Below are 16,843 nucleotides of genomic sequence, written 5' to 3'. Positions count from 1 at the left end.
CCAGACTAGTTACCAAATTTTCTCACCAGTCCATGTCTAGTCCTGGTTATAATGCCAAAAAGTAGTAGTACAGACTTCTTAAGTGCCTCCTCTCACCGGTCTCCCTTCATTATTAGTGAAGCTAAGAGAAAAAGGAGAAAGTGCCTGATGTCTTCTGCAATCCCACAACCTCCATTTTACAACCTCTATTTTAACGCTGGACCTAAACAACTGGCCCGTAGGCTCTAGCTATAGCAAAACCATACATTTGTTGGAAAAACTACCAGTTTCTGTTTAGCTGAATCAAGTTATCCAGCCTAGATATTGCTCTTAATCTACCTTTGACAATCATTACTGTTACTGCTTTCTATCTAGATCCTTTCAGGACTGTTCTTGCAATATTTTACTCAGAATCCATCCCCTGAAGGTCCTCCCTGCCAGCGAGCTACTAAAAAAGACTGGTCAGTGATTCCTACTCACTAAAGAACTTATACTTTCTCTTTAACCTTTTCCTAAGCACATTTGTCTAGAATGCTTAGCTAGTCAGTGAGGTCCTTGGAATCTATAACTTTCTGATTTGATATATAAATCTTTATGATTTTAAAAATTTCAAGGATCCTTCTCATTGATGGTTACCTCTGTGTGAACAGATTCACCAATGAATGAGGTTGTAAGCGATGTCTTATAGAGCTTTGCTACACCCTCTAAATTACCAATTGTTATCTAATGATAGCTACATTATATATTCTTTTAAATTGTTTTAATAAACACAGAATTATGGACTTGTATAGCACTTTAATCACTTTAATGTTATTGTATTCATCTGGTTGAATTCCATAGTATCATTCTATTTAATGTGTTAGGTAAAGAAATAATTATTTTCTATTAATGTTAGATTAAATATTTTTTTATACAATTTATTGATGTTTTTTAGGATTTTGTGTATGTAATAGAGTAAATGTTTTTTAGCTACTATCATCTCTCTCTTTACATTGCTCCTTACATATTCTTTTAATGTTTTCACAATAGCTGTATTTCTTACATTGGAATGTGCCTTAGGGGTTCACATTACATTTCCCCTTTGCCCTGCACATCCATTGGATGAAGGTTGAGCACTATCTAGGCCGACCTTATTCAACCTTTTTTCTCAACAAATATGTCTAATGTAAGGTCTGGAAGACATTGAGATGATACAGAGTTTAACAGGTAAGTACTAATTTTCAGTAGAATATAAACAGTCTTAGTACCATTAGTTGCAAGGGTGTTTTCTATAGAAGAGACTGGAAATCCAGAGTCCTGATTGAGTCCAGAGAATAGCCAGGGGTCAAAAGTAGTCATCCAGGACCAAAGGGTTGAGAGTCATACGGCTAGACATTCACAGCCTGTTGTGGAATATATTTATTCCATAAAATGAGGTACAAAGAAAATGCCCATAGATTGTAAGCTTGCAAGCAGAGTTCTCTTACTTCTCTGTCTGTATGTATTATCCAGTATTGTTTTATTAATGTTTGTTCCCAATTGTAAAGCGCTCCGGAATTTGCTGGTGCTATATAAATAAATGTTGATGATGATAATGCTGTTACAAATATTTTCTTCATTTTATAGCAAAGAATACAGACTGTACGGCAGAACATCAAAGCAGAAATTCTAGTGCCTTCAGTGATTCCCTGGCCTTAATTAAAAGATGCATTTCACATAGCATATATTAAGGACCAATCATTTTACAAGTACTAATCAATTAATTAATTCATAAAATTAACATAGATGCAAAAATTACACAGTATCTTAAGATTCCATGACTTGCATCCACTTCCCTTATCCAATCTTTTAATGTATTTAGCAATTACCTTATGCCTCATGATCTTACTAGAAAATATCGAGGAACGAGCAAGCTTTAAATAAAAATAAACCCACATCTAAATCTATAAATGTTTAACACTTGCAAAATTTCCCATTTTAAGCATCCACATTATACAAAAGAAAAATGTAATTTTAATTTTACTCAACTGCCATTTTATGCTGAGATTTTAATGCATATGCACAAACACCATAATAACCATTAAGGCAACTTATGCATAATAAATATCACTATAATTAGTAAGGAAACATAATAAAAGAGGAGAGTATTTTTAGCCTAGGCCTTGTTGAAGGGATAAGATCTCCATGCCCATGCTCAATGCACACAACTAGAGAGTGCCTGCATTTTGTGGGTGTATAAGCACCTTTCCATTTAACGGCTATGCAATGTCCTCCAGCACTTAGTCTAAGTTGCATGCAGTATACAAAGCAGACATTGCTTTTCAATTTGTTAATTGATTTTACCACCTCCTCCTGCACTATCCTTAGTTACATAAAGTGTTTTAGCTACAGACAAAATTCTCTGCTATATTATGGTTTCATAAGGATCCACATAAGGTTCCAGACAAATATTCTATATTAAATTTGTATTGGGTTTTGAAAAACAAACAGGTCTTATTAGAGGCACAATGAAAGTTACATTTCTCGGTGTATTGGTACATATGAAGAGCTTAATGGCCCCAGGCTAGTGTGGAGGCATGAAAGAGTAACAGCAGCCAAGTATATTTAAGTCTTACAACTGGACAGCAGACAACAAAAAGGCAGAAGGGGAATGGGAAAGGTGAAGACAAGAGGGGAGAGAGGGGGGGGGAGTAACTGAGCATTTATGTACCGGTATATTTCTAAGCTTGTGGGGAAAACTCTCAGAGGACCAATGGTGTTGCAGAAAAACTTCTACAGTCTTAAAAAACAGTATAATCCTAACTAAGAAGATGTTGCAGAGGATAGGACCGAGAATACTGCAAATTCTGTAAATTCGAATTAGGGGCCCCAAATGGCGTAGTACACTTGAAATGAGTCTGCCACTGAGAGAAGTATTTCCCCTATAGACCTATAGAATTCCAATCTCTTAAACCAGTCACGAATAGTAGGCGGGGAGGTGGATCTTCATCTAACAGGTTTAACAGCATTTGCAGATACAGATATTGAATACTCATTAACTAGTTTATTTCTTCCTCCTGATCTACTATATATTGTAGATGTTATTAGATTTTCCAAATCATTACTTGCTTTGCGCATGCAGCATTTGACCAGTAATAGAAGCACACTGAGACACAGTATAATGCAAATTATGATGCCAACTACAACAAATATGTCATGCAATATTTGTGTATGTAAGGACCCTAACCAAGAAAATAGGCACCACTGATTGGCATCTGCAGCTTGCAATTTGTTTGTACCCTTCTTATTTCCCTGGCTGCATGCAATATCTAAGGTGTTCCTATTTTGCAATTCTACCAGCCTTGTAGTCTTCACATGTTCTGTGTTCATTTATGCAATTAATAACCAAGTATATAATCATACATTGGAAGCAGTACACCACCAGCTATTTATTTATCTCCTATTATGTTTTTTTTTCCTTCTAAATTTTCTTAGAGGTCCTGATGGTAATGTTGAGGTTTGTTACAAAGCAGGGATTATATGCCCCATTCTGCTGACAGAGGGCTGGCCTGTATATCCTGGATAAAGGGAGAGGGATGCACTCTATATCTAGATGTCTAAACACCATTACCCCATATAGAAACACAAGAAGCCGGTTCATACCAATTTTTGAAACGCTTAATCCACTTGTTCGCTCAGTCAGTAGATTTTACTATTGGTTTCTAGAGATCCACCTGACCTCAACAGTTATTATTTATTTATCTTATGCTATAGTTGCAATTACTGTAACCAAGGTAGAGGTTAGTTGTTTGTATTATTATTCTATATTTTTTTTTAGTTTTTCATAATGTTTAGCTGCTATGAGCCAAGTGTTATCAGTCCACATTGTTCATACAGAAAATAGGTATCTTATTATCCTGTATATTTCTCTTTAAGGTCCATTACCATTTGAGGATCTGAGAAGATACACCGTATGTCAAAATAAATCTTGAATATAAGTATCTATTCAATTTTTTATTTTTTCCTTTGGGTGATATATAGCGCAGAGTAACTCACTGATTTTGTATATATGTATGTTTTGACTTGTGTGCTAGTTATTAGTGAGTTTGACTGCTGCAGTAGATTCAGAAGCACTGTAAGGGTTAATTTACATTTTCTGAATAAGATATGGTTAACTGCTTCAAAGGAAAAATATAACTTCTTATCTAAAAATAGAGGCAAAAACTTTAGAAATTTAGGACCCCTTGTTCTCTCTTTGTCTCTCTTGTTGTCTTTTCAGCCCTTTAATTTTAACTGTCTCCCAATTTATTCCCATCTAATAGCTTACATTTTTGTTGAAATTGCTGTTTTAAGTTTTAGAGATTATTCTTGAACTTTTATTAGGGAGCACACTACCCCCAAATAGTATTTACCCCTTACTACATACATTTTCCTTCCATTCCCACTTATTTAACAATATCCTATAAAAATGGAAAATTGCAATAATTACTTGTTGACAAAATAGTTTTTCACATTATTTCTATTCTGTCCCTGATTATCTATTTTCATGTATGTTATATAATTGTACTATGGCATTTAGAGATAAAAAATAAAAAAGCAGAACCCTTTTGACTTAACAAAGTTTAGCCCAGTCTAGTGTCTACTATATATATATATATATATATATATATATATATATATATATGGTGACTGGTAAATAAAAGTTAAATGCACTCTGAAGGTTAGTAAATACAGTTGATCCTTGCTTGATGGCAAGTATATAAAGCTGGCCCTATATTTTGGCTGAATTTTGAATTCAGCTGAGCCCAATCTATAAATTAAAAACATAATGTGTAGTATGTAAAGCTGATCCCAATCTGGTGATTAGTAAAATATGGAACTAATGGCCAGTAAACCTGAATCCAATATAATGAAAATGTAATTGAGCTCTATTAGTTAATTACACAGTGTTAATTTAATTACCAAAGCCAATAAATCTGATTGCTTTCTTTTCTGTCCACAGGTGCCCACCTAAGGATTCTCTACATTGCCTTCTGTCAGGTAAAGCCAGGTGTTAATGCTCTTACCAGCACTGTACTCAAACTCATCAGTAACATAAGCTATGGTCGTCTCTAGCAGCCAAACGGAGTCTACTGTACAAGTGTTTAGCACTACTGTCCAACTACAGCTAAGACAGCATCAAGAGTGCTAATTTGATAATAGTTGTACAAAGGACTACTATTGGCTACTAGAGTCCACAATAGGCATATCAATATAGACTAATCTAATGGTTGATGCTGTCATTAAGTGACAGTAGTTCCTAGAGCTTCCCTTAGAGATGAACATTCAAGCAAGAAGGTAATATAAATAAGTAAACACAGTGCTTTCCAGCCTCCATGGGGGTTGGGTCCATGGGTTATTGGCATTTTTTCACTCTCCAAATGCCAACACTTGTAATTATTGGTCATGAGTTGAACAGGGATTCATTCATGTTTAATTTGATTTACTTTTTGTGGTAGACAGGACAGGCTAATGTAACATAATAGTTGTAATGTCAGACTCTCAAAAGTCTTTTGTGAAAATCAATATCCCTGGATATTCATGCTTTTAACTTATAGCATTTCACTAGGTATGTTCACCACTACTCATCAGCAACCCATGTTTACCCTTGTACACTGAGTGCCTGATGAAGTGCATAGATGACAACAGAATGGATGCATAGAAAGCTGTCAGACAGGTTAGAACCTAGCAACTGTCTGATGTTGCAGAGATTTTTCACAGATGTGTGATTATCACGTTGAGCTAATTTTTTATGCCTAAACTTCAAAATTTTGTAAAAGTTTGAAACTCAATTTAATAACACACAGCACACAGGCTTCATTCATGCAAAGTTTTATCTTTTCAGTCACCCTTTTTTTATTTGAGCATGATAAACTTTCAAACAGAAAAAGTTCAGAAACAGGACCACTACATTCAGTTTAGAATTTAGTGGTCCTGTTTCTGAACTTTTTAAAAATTGTCTGAATGGATGTCCCTTAAAAAAAGGTTTAGGCTTGGCTCAGTTAATCCTTAACTATACCTTGTACTTAAATACATATACGTACATCTATACAGGCACAGGAGCGGATCCAGCAGAAAATGACAGGGGAGCAGCATAATACAAACATCTTGCTACCAATGGACAAATTACCATTATAGTATAATGATAAGTATATGTCAGGATCTGCCTGCAGCCTTCTGTCTCCAGGACCTTGGACTTGGTACATTAATGTATTATCTGCAGTACTTCTATTCACCAGAGGTTCTGCTGTTGTGCCTTTCCTTTTCATTACTAGGGGTTAACCTGTTGCACCAATTATCTCCAGCACCTGGTGGTTCCCTATTTATACCTTCCTCTTTCTCTTTTCTGTGGTGGTCATTGTTGTTTTGTTGCCTTTCCTTATGATTTTGTTCTCCAGCTTCTCCTGTGCTTTCAGCCTTTCACATACTGCTGGTGACATTACTTCTCCAGATTTCTCTCCATTTAACCATTCTACCTGCATAAGCAGTATTCAGCCTTCTCAGAAATCCCCGTGCAGTATCAGCAATATTTGGTTCATACTATTTTTCTGTATTTTCTGCTCAATAGACACCTTTATGTTTTCATCAGATCCCGGGCTCCATAGCTGTGCTTTACATTGAATAGTGACATTATATCATTACATTAAAGAAAGAAAGGAAGAGCAGAGAGTCTAGCGTAGACAAGGGAAGAGCAGAGAGGCTGACGTAGGAAAGGGAAATCCCTAAAATAAGATAGTACATCATGCCATGAACAGATGCAATATTAGCTCAGCTCATAAAATGGCTGTCTTCAATATATATAGGTGATGGATGCACTTTATTACAAGTTCATTTGTATTGCCACTACAAGGTGCTATTAGGATCACAGACAACATGAAATATTAACAGGTCATCAGCATCTTAAATAAACACCTTAATTTGTAAAATTTAATTTTGTTAATTATGAATCATCCATCACGATGCTCTCCTTTATCACACTTCTCCCCACCTTCATCACATTGCTCCCCTCCTTCATCACACTGCTACCTTCCTTCACCACAGTGCTCCCGTTCCTTCATCATTGCTCCCCTCCATCAACACACTTGTCTCCACTTTCATCACACTGTGTCCCTCTTCACCACACTGTGTTCCTCGTCATCACACTGTTCCCCCTTTATTACACTGTTCTCCTTTTATCACACTGTTCTCCTTTTATCACACTGTGCTCCTTCATCCCACTGTGTCATGTACATCACACTGTTCCCCCTTCATCACATGGTTCACTCTTCATCACACTGTTATCCCTTCAGCACACTCTACTTCCTTCATCACATTGTTCGTCTTTCCTAACACTGTGCTCCTTTATTACACTCTGCACTTTTATCACATTGCTCTTCTTTCATAAGACTGTACCCCTTCATCACACTGTACCCATTATTTGCTTACCTTCCATATTTTTTTCAGTCTTCTTGATTTCTGTCTTCTTTTCTGGCAGTGGCTCCTCTCTGAACAGCATTCGGACATGATGATGACATTATGCTCGACAGTGAGAAGGAGGGAGTAGGGAACAGGGCAGTGAAAAGTATTAAGGGGTAGAACCTCCCCCGATGCCTCCCACCCTGAATGTGCCACTGCATGGTCCCATCACTTTGGCTGCTCAATTATTTCCTCTCTACTAAAAACAATGAGAGCAACCCTGGTTGTTTTCTCCCCAAAGAGACAGTGATTTTTTTTTTAATGCTAAGATGCCTGCTAAATCTGTCTTCTACCATTTTCATTGAATGTTATTGTGTTTAGAAAGCAATGGATTTTGAAACAAATGGTTAAAGATTTTACTTAATCTATTGGAGAAGAAGATATTAAATCCAGGATATAGCCTGTTTTTAAAGCAGTATAAGCTACCATATATATAATCATTATATTGTAATATGTTTTGCTTTATAATTCTTTAATGTAGGATAAGGCTTAATAAAAATTAAATATTGCATGGCTCTAGAATGTTAATTTGAATCAAAATTGCTAATGTTGCCTCTCCTTGACATATAACTACCATTGTTTCAGCAAGTGGATATCTTCATATCTGTAATGTTTTTATAATAAATCTTTTTTCAATGTAGTTCAATTAACTGCCTTGAAGTCACCCTTGACTCAGCCCTCAGCTATACCCCCATATCCAGTCCCTAACCAAATCCTGCCACTTTCTCTTCTGCAATATAACAAAAATTCACCCCTTTCTCGCTGTGGAAGCAACCAAATCCTGGTTCATTCACTCATCATTTCTCGTCTTGACCACTGGCCTTCCTGACTCTCATTTTTCTGACCTTCAATCCATACAGAATGCTGTGGTTATTTTTCCTGCTACACCTCTTCCACAACTCCTCTGTGTAAATCACTTAATTGGCTCCCTATCCATTTCAGAATTCAGTTCAAGCTCCTTAACTTCACTTACAAAATCTTTACATCTCTGACCTTGTCTCGAGGTACAAACCTGCCCGGCAACTCCGCTCTGCCTCTTACCTCTACCTCAATTCACCTTTCATTACCACCTCCCATGCTTGCCTCCAAGACTTATGCTGTGCTGCCCCTAATCTTTGGAACTCCCTACCCCATCTCATTCAACTCTCCCTCAACCTGCAGTCCTTCAAACGCTCACTCAAAACTCACCTTTTTAAGCTTGCCTCTCCTACCACGTCCTAACCATTCTATCCATCACCTTCTTTATTCGCCTACCATCCCCTTTTTCATCCACTTGGTCCTATTGTCTGTCATCACCCTTGCCTCTAGAATGTAAGCTCTCGTGGGCAGGGTCCTCTCTACTTATTGTCCCATGTCTATCTGCTGTCTGACACTCTTGTACATCCTGTCATGGATTTTGCTGCACTCCATGTGAGTCTCCATAGCATTAATCATACTCATCTGAGCTATTTATGTGTATTACCTCATCTATTTGTTATATGCCTGTCACAAATTTATTAGTTATGAAGGGCTCACCTGCTGGTATTGGCACTGCTAGGCTAGGAGGCGCAGAGTCTAACACGTCTCTGGTCTTCGCCAGGGAACCCCCGCAAGGGAGTTTGGGGTTTGCTGCAGAAGACGTGCAGGTTGCGGCCCTCCTGGATAGCGAAGTGTTAGGTGAATATGCGTTGTCGTACAGACCTAGGTCACACCTTGAGGGCAATAAAGGTACCTTAGGAGCAGGCAGAAGTAGAGTCAGCAAACCAGGGGTAAATACCAGGAGATCAATATAGCCAGAGGGAGATCGAAAGGGAGAGTCAGACAGAATAGGGTCCAAATCCTGGAAGACAGGCAGAATACCAAGAAGCTGACAAGAGTGCTGAAGCATAGGTTGACCTAGATACTCTAGCACCCTAATGGCGCCATAGCCTGCTTTAATTAGAGTAAGATGCTGTCTCATTGGTGGCAGTGGGATCAGCGGTCAGAACAGCTGACCGCCGACAGGAAGGAGTAGGGGCAGAATCTGTGGCACCTTATAAATAAATAATAAAAACAATAATAATAATAATTATAATAATAATAATTGTTTGTTTGAAAAATACCAGAATTTTTTTTTTTGCTTAGTCTGACTGTGTTTAGTGTGGAACTGTAAGGCTCATTTGGGAAAGATTTGCTGTGTGATTATGTGAATACGATTAAGAGGTAGATAAGTGGGGGCTTTCTCTGCTCTGCTGGAGGGCACATTGTCTTTTTCTCCCTGAGAAAACACTTAATTTACCAACGCCACCTCTGTGGTAGAGGATTTTGGGCATCCTACTACACTTTCAAAAGGTATGTATTTTACGACCTCCAGTTGTACTTTTGCAGGAAAAATCATTTCTAGGTACATTGTGATCAATGTAATAAAAATCTTTACACATGCAAAACAGACACATTTTAAAGACCGCCCCAATGTCCTCTTGTGTTCAGAAACTGACAGGAAGGAAGGGCGTATTCTAAATGTGGAAATAAGTTGATAATTCTCTCACTGTGCACATTTTCAGGTATAATTGTTCTGAAAAACCACTTAACGCTAAACGGCTAATAATATCTCAATGCCCACACCCTACCTACGTTTTAACTTGTACCTTAGCTATAACCTGAAATAATTACACAGACCTGAATCCCATGCACTACATTTCGGCATAGGTAAACCCAGGGAATTTTCACAAATGGTCCTAACAGAGACATATATCAAATGGGAAAGAATCCTGCGGCCAGACAAACTGATGCACCATGTATTATTCATTGACTGCATTGCTGCCATGCCAAAACCTGAGGTCCTTAAGAGGACCTGCTGTCTGCCATCACCAGTCCTCAAAAACTCTGATAAAAAAATTATAAAAGCCTATAGAGCTGAGGGAGGGTAATCTTAACAGACGGGTGCTGGATTACCAAGCCCCTCAAGACTGACCTACTAAACTGTAGCTTGACCCTATTTATGACCAGACCACTACGAGCACCATCCAAATCAGTCAAGGAATAATGTGGGACCAGCATATCTTAATCGCTGGTCACCGGTCAGCAATGAACCATGAGTCATCAATGACATGTCTAATATTGGCCACTGCCTTACTCGTGCCCATATCATTCCCTCCCAATTGAACCACTGAAGACATTGGGGACCCGCCTTCTGGCAATCTTCACAACCACTAAATTTTTCAAAGCTAGCAAGGAAATCCCCCTCCTAACGATCCATTTGGTGTGCACCGCGGTATTAAAACTGGACAAATCCTGGGCCGAGGCATTTCTGGCAGCCCAATGGATGAAACAGTGGCTAACCACCCAAATCTGGAGGTTCTTTGGGGGACTATCTGTAAATCAGACAACATCCTAATTTTCAATACAATTTTAAAACAATGTTAAATCTTACCCAAAGCAACACTGTAATATACATAGCAGCAATGAATGACAAGATGCATACTCGAGGTCACAGCAGGCTCTACATGTGAGTCCAAGCCTGAAAGGGGAAAATGGTGAGGGGGAAGGGGACAAGCAACCCATTTGGAGGCAAAAACTGTAAAAACTTGTGCTCGTACCAAGAGGTCCTCCTTTTTGAGGAAAAATTAGGGAAATTCCTTTAAACCCCCACCTCCAAAGGTGACAAGCGATCAAGTCCTCGGTTGTCAAGTGGGGAGAGACTACTGTAGTTTAGTGAATCTGATATATTTTTTATATGCAGAGGATTTCCACCCCCTTAACTGTTCGATGCGCTCCTAGAAGGACCCTCCCCGTAAAAGTCTTCCAAATCAAAAATCCCTTAGTAAAATCCACTTCCCTATGTAGTTGGGCCATGAAAAAAATATCAGCCAGAATGGATGAAATTCTAGACCTTGAAACCCCCAATTTAAACTTGTGCCAAATGAAGTCAAGCATGCACTGCTGCTTTTCCGTTTGCTGGCAACTCTTACGGACCCAGAAATTCACCGAATCCTGCCAGAACACCCTATATGCTGCAGACGTCTCTATAGCAGCTTGACCACCGGCCAAATATATGAAGGACAAGTTGTAACATTAGTGCCAGCTACAAACAAAGTATTTTAACACCTCTGCAGTTCTTCTAAGAAGAACTCAGTGATCTGATAGAGGATCTCAGTCTGCCAAAGCATGCATCTGAACTTTTAGCATCCAGACTAGAAGAAAAGAACTGTCTACAGCCAGAAACCAAGATAACAACTTATCAGATGAGAGAGGTGTGACTTCTTTCTTACTTCAACAAAGATGAGGAACTTATATACTGAAATAACATCATTGGACTTCTTCTTCAATTGAATATTGACCAGGAGATTGGTGACATTTTACAGACAGCTTCAGTAGAAGCTTGTACAATGGTAACCGATATGTATCTCTTCCAATTGCTCACTCTTAACTTAAAGAAGTATGAAAATATCAAAATGGCCTTCCAGAAACTCTGCTAATATGAGCACCAGTTTTCTATATGTGTTGATCTAAAGATGGTAAATTATTGCTTGGGCAGCAAAGTGCAAAGTACCCATATTTCATCTGTTTGTGGGATAGTAGAGTGAAGAAAAATCATTGGAAAAAAGAGTCACGATCTTAAAGAGAAAACATGACTGTAGTTGCAGCAAACATCATTAACAAGCCATTGGTTGACAGGGAAAAATCATTCGCCCAGCACTCCATATCAAGCTAGGACTAACAAAAATTGGCCTTGGCATTTGCTTAAACTACATTTGTGGATGGGCAGCACTGTGGCTTAGTGGTTAGCACCTCTGCCTCACACCACTGGGATCATGAGTTCAATTCCCGACCATGGCCTTATCTGTGTGGAGTTTGTATTTTCTCCACATGCTAGCATGGGTTTCCTCCGGGTAATACGGTTTCCTCCAACACTCCAAAAGAAACCATACTAGTAGGTTAATTGGATGTTATTAAATTGACCTTAGCCTCTCTCAGTCTGTGTGTGTATGACAGGGAACTTAGACTGTAAGCTCCAATGGAGCAGGGACTGATATGAGTGGGTTCTCTGTACAGTGTTGCGGAATTAGTGGCGCTATATAAATGGCTGATGATAGATTGTTCCCTGAACGAAGTATGGAAATACTAAAAGCCAGAATCTTTTACGACCCTTAAATTCATAAACTTATCAAGGATTCTAATTTCACAAAATTTATGAAGCTTCTGTGTGGTGCAGTTATGTCTTAGTTGTCAATAACTTCTTTAATAGAGTCAAGCCACATAGACTGCGAGCTTCCGGAAGACTTGCCTTTGACGTGATAAAAGGGTTCAAACAACACAAGAAACTCAAACAATACAAGGGGGGAATATTCTGATTTGGAATCAGCAAGGTGACCTGTGCCACAGAGTGAAGACGTTTACATACCAGTGAGTAACCACAAAGCAGACAATTACGAAGAACTGGTGAAAAACATGTTCACAAACGTTAAAAAACTGGGTACTAATATGAGCATGAGAGTACACTTTTTCCATAGCCACTTACACAGTGTGAGGATACCACCCTTAGCTGGGATGGAAGTTACCCTCTGTGGGATTCAACTCACTCGGGTAGACCAGGATATATCCAAAATAAGACTTTATTACGACAGCACAACACCACAAGACGTTCACAAGTTACAGGGTAAATGGTAGCATGTATTCTCCAGCAATATTACCACTACCGTTTAGCAAAACAGTTATGGTGTCTCCTAGCCTGGGTTACTAGCTCACACCAACCCTGTCCTGGTAGTGTTCCCTCCAGCGGCACCACAATGCCTGGCCCAGAGTCCTTTTCACTGATGTCTTCTACACCAGGATCCTCCAAACTAGAATAGCTCTCCTGGCATTCTCCTCGCCCTATCTTATTTTCTGTATCCACAGACAGTGGGGTCAAATGTCTCAAACCCCCCCTTTACAGAAGGGGTCTCCCAGTCAACCATTTAGCAACTAGACATACTGTCCCTGTTATCTTCATTAGACAATAGAATGGCTTGACTCAATTAGCTGTTTTGGCTGGATACACTCACTCTACATGGGGTTACAATAGTACATCAAGGAATGACACTGCACGCTTACATGGAACAATAAGACTTTTGACATATTATATCAGTAGTGTTACACAATATAAGTCTGTGAAACCTTTTGATACAATTACATTTATATTGATACATTTCCCCATGCTATTTCAACCAATATATTACTGTGGAGGCACATTGCATATCATTAGAAGTTCTAACCTCCTTACCTCTCAGATTATCAGTTGACCTAGCTAATTAACATGGGCTGCCAACTAGTTAACTCAGACATTGTTCTGATTACAAACCACATCTCAGCTGCACCTCATACAATAGACATTTGAGACAAATGGTAATTACATTAGCTAGCACAAGCAAAATGACTGCTGCTGTTCTGTTATTTTCACACAGTATGGCAATATTGTTTATATTTATACTACATACAATATTGCAGGTAATAGTATGGGCAAAATGTTCCTAATAACATGAAATAATAATACGCATAATACACCGATGCTCTGGTGTATATACTTAGACTGGGCCAAGGATTAAAAAGTACAATAAACCGTGAGAAACGGGTGATGATTACATAGTTCTCAGTCCAGTAGCAACCCGTTTCCTCACACACAGATTTCCAGATAATCTTGGTGTTTTTAGTGAGTAACAAGGGGAAAGGTTTTATCAAGATATAAAGGTGATGGAGGAAAGGGATCAATGCAGATTGGACAGGCACATGATAGCTGACAATTGCTTGGTCCTCCAATGTGATTGTCCTGATAACCCACATAAAGAGAAAGTGTACCAACAGTGTTTTACTATGCATTAATTGTAATGGTCCAAAACAGTTTACTTTGTTTATCTGTTATTTTACTGAATAAAATGCCATTATGTACTTCATGTGTTTACGTTTGTATGATTTGAGGCAATTTCAATGTAAATTTGTAAATAGGCTGTGCCTGACCATGACATTTTTTGCATTTTTATGTTTTTCAATGGAGTATCAATTATCTAAAAAAAATAGAGCCAATCTAGCAAAACCAATGTTATATTCGGAGTCAGCTCAACAAAGTTACCCTAAAATCACTCCCTTGTGATTGGCAATAAAGTGAGTGTTGACCAGTGTTATGTATGTGTCTTCTCCAACTTAATGAACCCTGTTCTACTGAGTTCCCAACAACTTCCAGCAGTCTAAAAGGTCTGCCAAAACACTGGCAATTGATGGAGAATTTTGTGTCCTGTCTCTTTATCTATTCCTGATTTCTTACTTTGGATCTAAACTTGCTGCATCACAGTCCAAGTCTCAGCCCTTATTTTAGTCTGTGGCTTTGTGACATCCCTATTTGCCTTATTCTGTGTTTTGAACAATGTTTCTGTATCCTTTTATTTATCCTGTGTCTACTTTTTATTATCACCTTACCTTGTTTCTCTGTCATTGTCACTCTCAGAATCATATACAAAATGTCAGAACTACATTAGGGCAAACTATGTCTTGGGGGCATTTGGGTAGCCGAGGGCAGCTCAGTTATCTAGTAGGAGTACAGATGGCAGGTCCTTCTCCCTCCCCATCCTTATTTTATTCCTGCCTTCATCTGATATCATTTGTTGTGTCTCTGGCCTATTTATGCCTTCATTTGACTCCTGGTACTGACCCCTGCCTGACTGACTACCCAGTTTGGTTTGACCCTTAGTTATATGACTGCCTGAACTTGACACCTGACCCTATTCTCTCTGACTATTCTCTTATAGTGCCTCCTTGCCTTGGTTACTAAATCAGACTTGATATGTCTATAAGTCATAGTCCATCTTTGCATAATATCTCAACTTCCCTATCCTATCAATTTATACTAATTACTTCTGCGAGATTCCTCTCTCACCCAATAACTTATCCTCTGAGATCTCCTCCTGATGGCTACATAAACCTTATTGAAATCTGATAGCAAAGTGAACATTTAATAAATTCCCTTTTGGCGGTGCATAAAATATGTACAATTCACACTGAATATTTACAAAGCATGTGAATATCAAATGCTGATGTTGACAATGAAACTTAAAGGAGCATTGACACAAGTAAAATTCATAAAACTCCAGAAAACTAAAACAAACTGTTAGCCTCAATACCTGAATTACTGATTATCACAACAAAAAAAGTAGTTTAAGAGTAAAGGGTAAATATTCAATTTCATACAGTAACGTAAAATATAATAAACATTGTCAAAGAGGCCAACCTCCATGAAAGTCATTGGCTTAGAAATATTTTAGGACTGATGTAGACAATATATCAATGGCTGAGTGCATTTTGCATACACTGCGCAGTCGGTTAAGGCTGTCAGGAAACACATCTGGAAAAGTCAGTCCCACTCCTTACTGTAAACATAAAGCTTGTTAACCCTATAAATGGTGAAATAAAACATTTATAAACATTTAACAACAATGGATCGGAGTTCAGTCTATGGGGTGACGTATGTGGGGTGAGACGTATGTGTGTTTTCTGCACTAAGTGGGTTTTCTCACAAAGTGTATGAAAATGTACAGTTAGACAACACAGCAACACAGCAACTAACCATCATCCTTCTCCTCTCTTTTCATCTCCAGGTATGTCCATCCTCTGCTATTCTGAACTACATTAATCTGTGTATCTCATCCCTGCAACTGTGTGTTTAAAAAGTATGTTATAGGAATTTGTTATCTGTTCAAACTTAGGTTGGCCCAGTCTTTTATTGATGCCTAAGTTATGATAGGTATCTGGCCTCCTCTAGCCTATTCGAAAAAGGTTTTTCTTTTCCTTTGATTATCTGACGAATTAGCACAGCTGTAGTGTATTCCTAAATTACCCTGACTACATATTAGCTTCAGTCTATGGGGTGACGTATGTGGTGTGAGACGTTTGTGTGTTTCTGCACTAAGTGAGTTTTCTCACAAATTATATGAAAATGCACAGTTAGACAACACAGCTGGACAAACATTGGACAAAATTTGATTACTTTCAGGAATAAGCTACATCTGCCACAGCCTATTTCTGCATTAATTCTCTATCTACACGGAACACTGCAAATAGGTAATTCTTTAAAATCCCCTAACTTTTTTGCATTTACTCTTTTATCAAAATGTTTAACAATTTGCTTTTCTTGGTCTCTTTTCATGGCATTATGTTTAGGACTGTATTATCTGTCACCCCTCCACCAACACAAACATTTGTTCACATTGCACCTTCATTACTCCACTCACCTCTAGTTAACACCCATGAACTGTTGTCCTATTTATTATCTCTAACAAGTACAGCCTCCACCTGTCGCCAGAAAATAAAAGGTCACACATCTTACAATCACATTACCTATCTTTCTCTCTCTCTGCTTCTATTAGCTGGTGATATATCACCTAATCCAGGTCCCTCACACTCCTCACGCACACATACATCAGCGTAC

The 16,843-nt window shown here is 38.3% G+C and overlaps 1 long non-coding RNA gene across 1 annotated transcript; it reads left to right on the top strand.

The window, feature by feature from the left end:
- The first annotated feature begins 4,710 nt into the window (after positions 1 to 4,710).
- Positions 4,711 to 8,071, top strand: LOC142107554 (uncharacterized). Its single transcript, XR_012679974.1, has 3 exons — positions 4,711 to 4,977; positions 5,546 to 5,653; positions 7,451 to 8,071. It is a non-coding gene; the product is annotated as an uncharacterized LOC142107554 (long non-coding RNA).
- Positions 8,072 to 16,843: the final 8,772 nt, after the last annotated feature.

The sequence above is a fragment of the Mixophyes fleayi genome, chromosome 1 (genome assembly GCF_038048845.1).
Source record: "Mixophyes fleayi isolate aMixFle1 chromosome 1, aMixFle1.hap1, whole genome shotgun sequence".
NCBI classification, from domain to species: Eukaryota; Metazoa; Chordata; class Amphibia; order Anura; family Limnodynastidae; genus Mixophyes; species Mixophyes fleayi.
The sequence above is the reverse complement of the archived record's forward strand: the minus strand, read 5'-3'. Positions and strand labels throughout refer to the sequence as shown.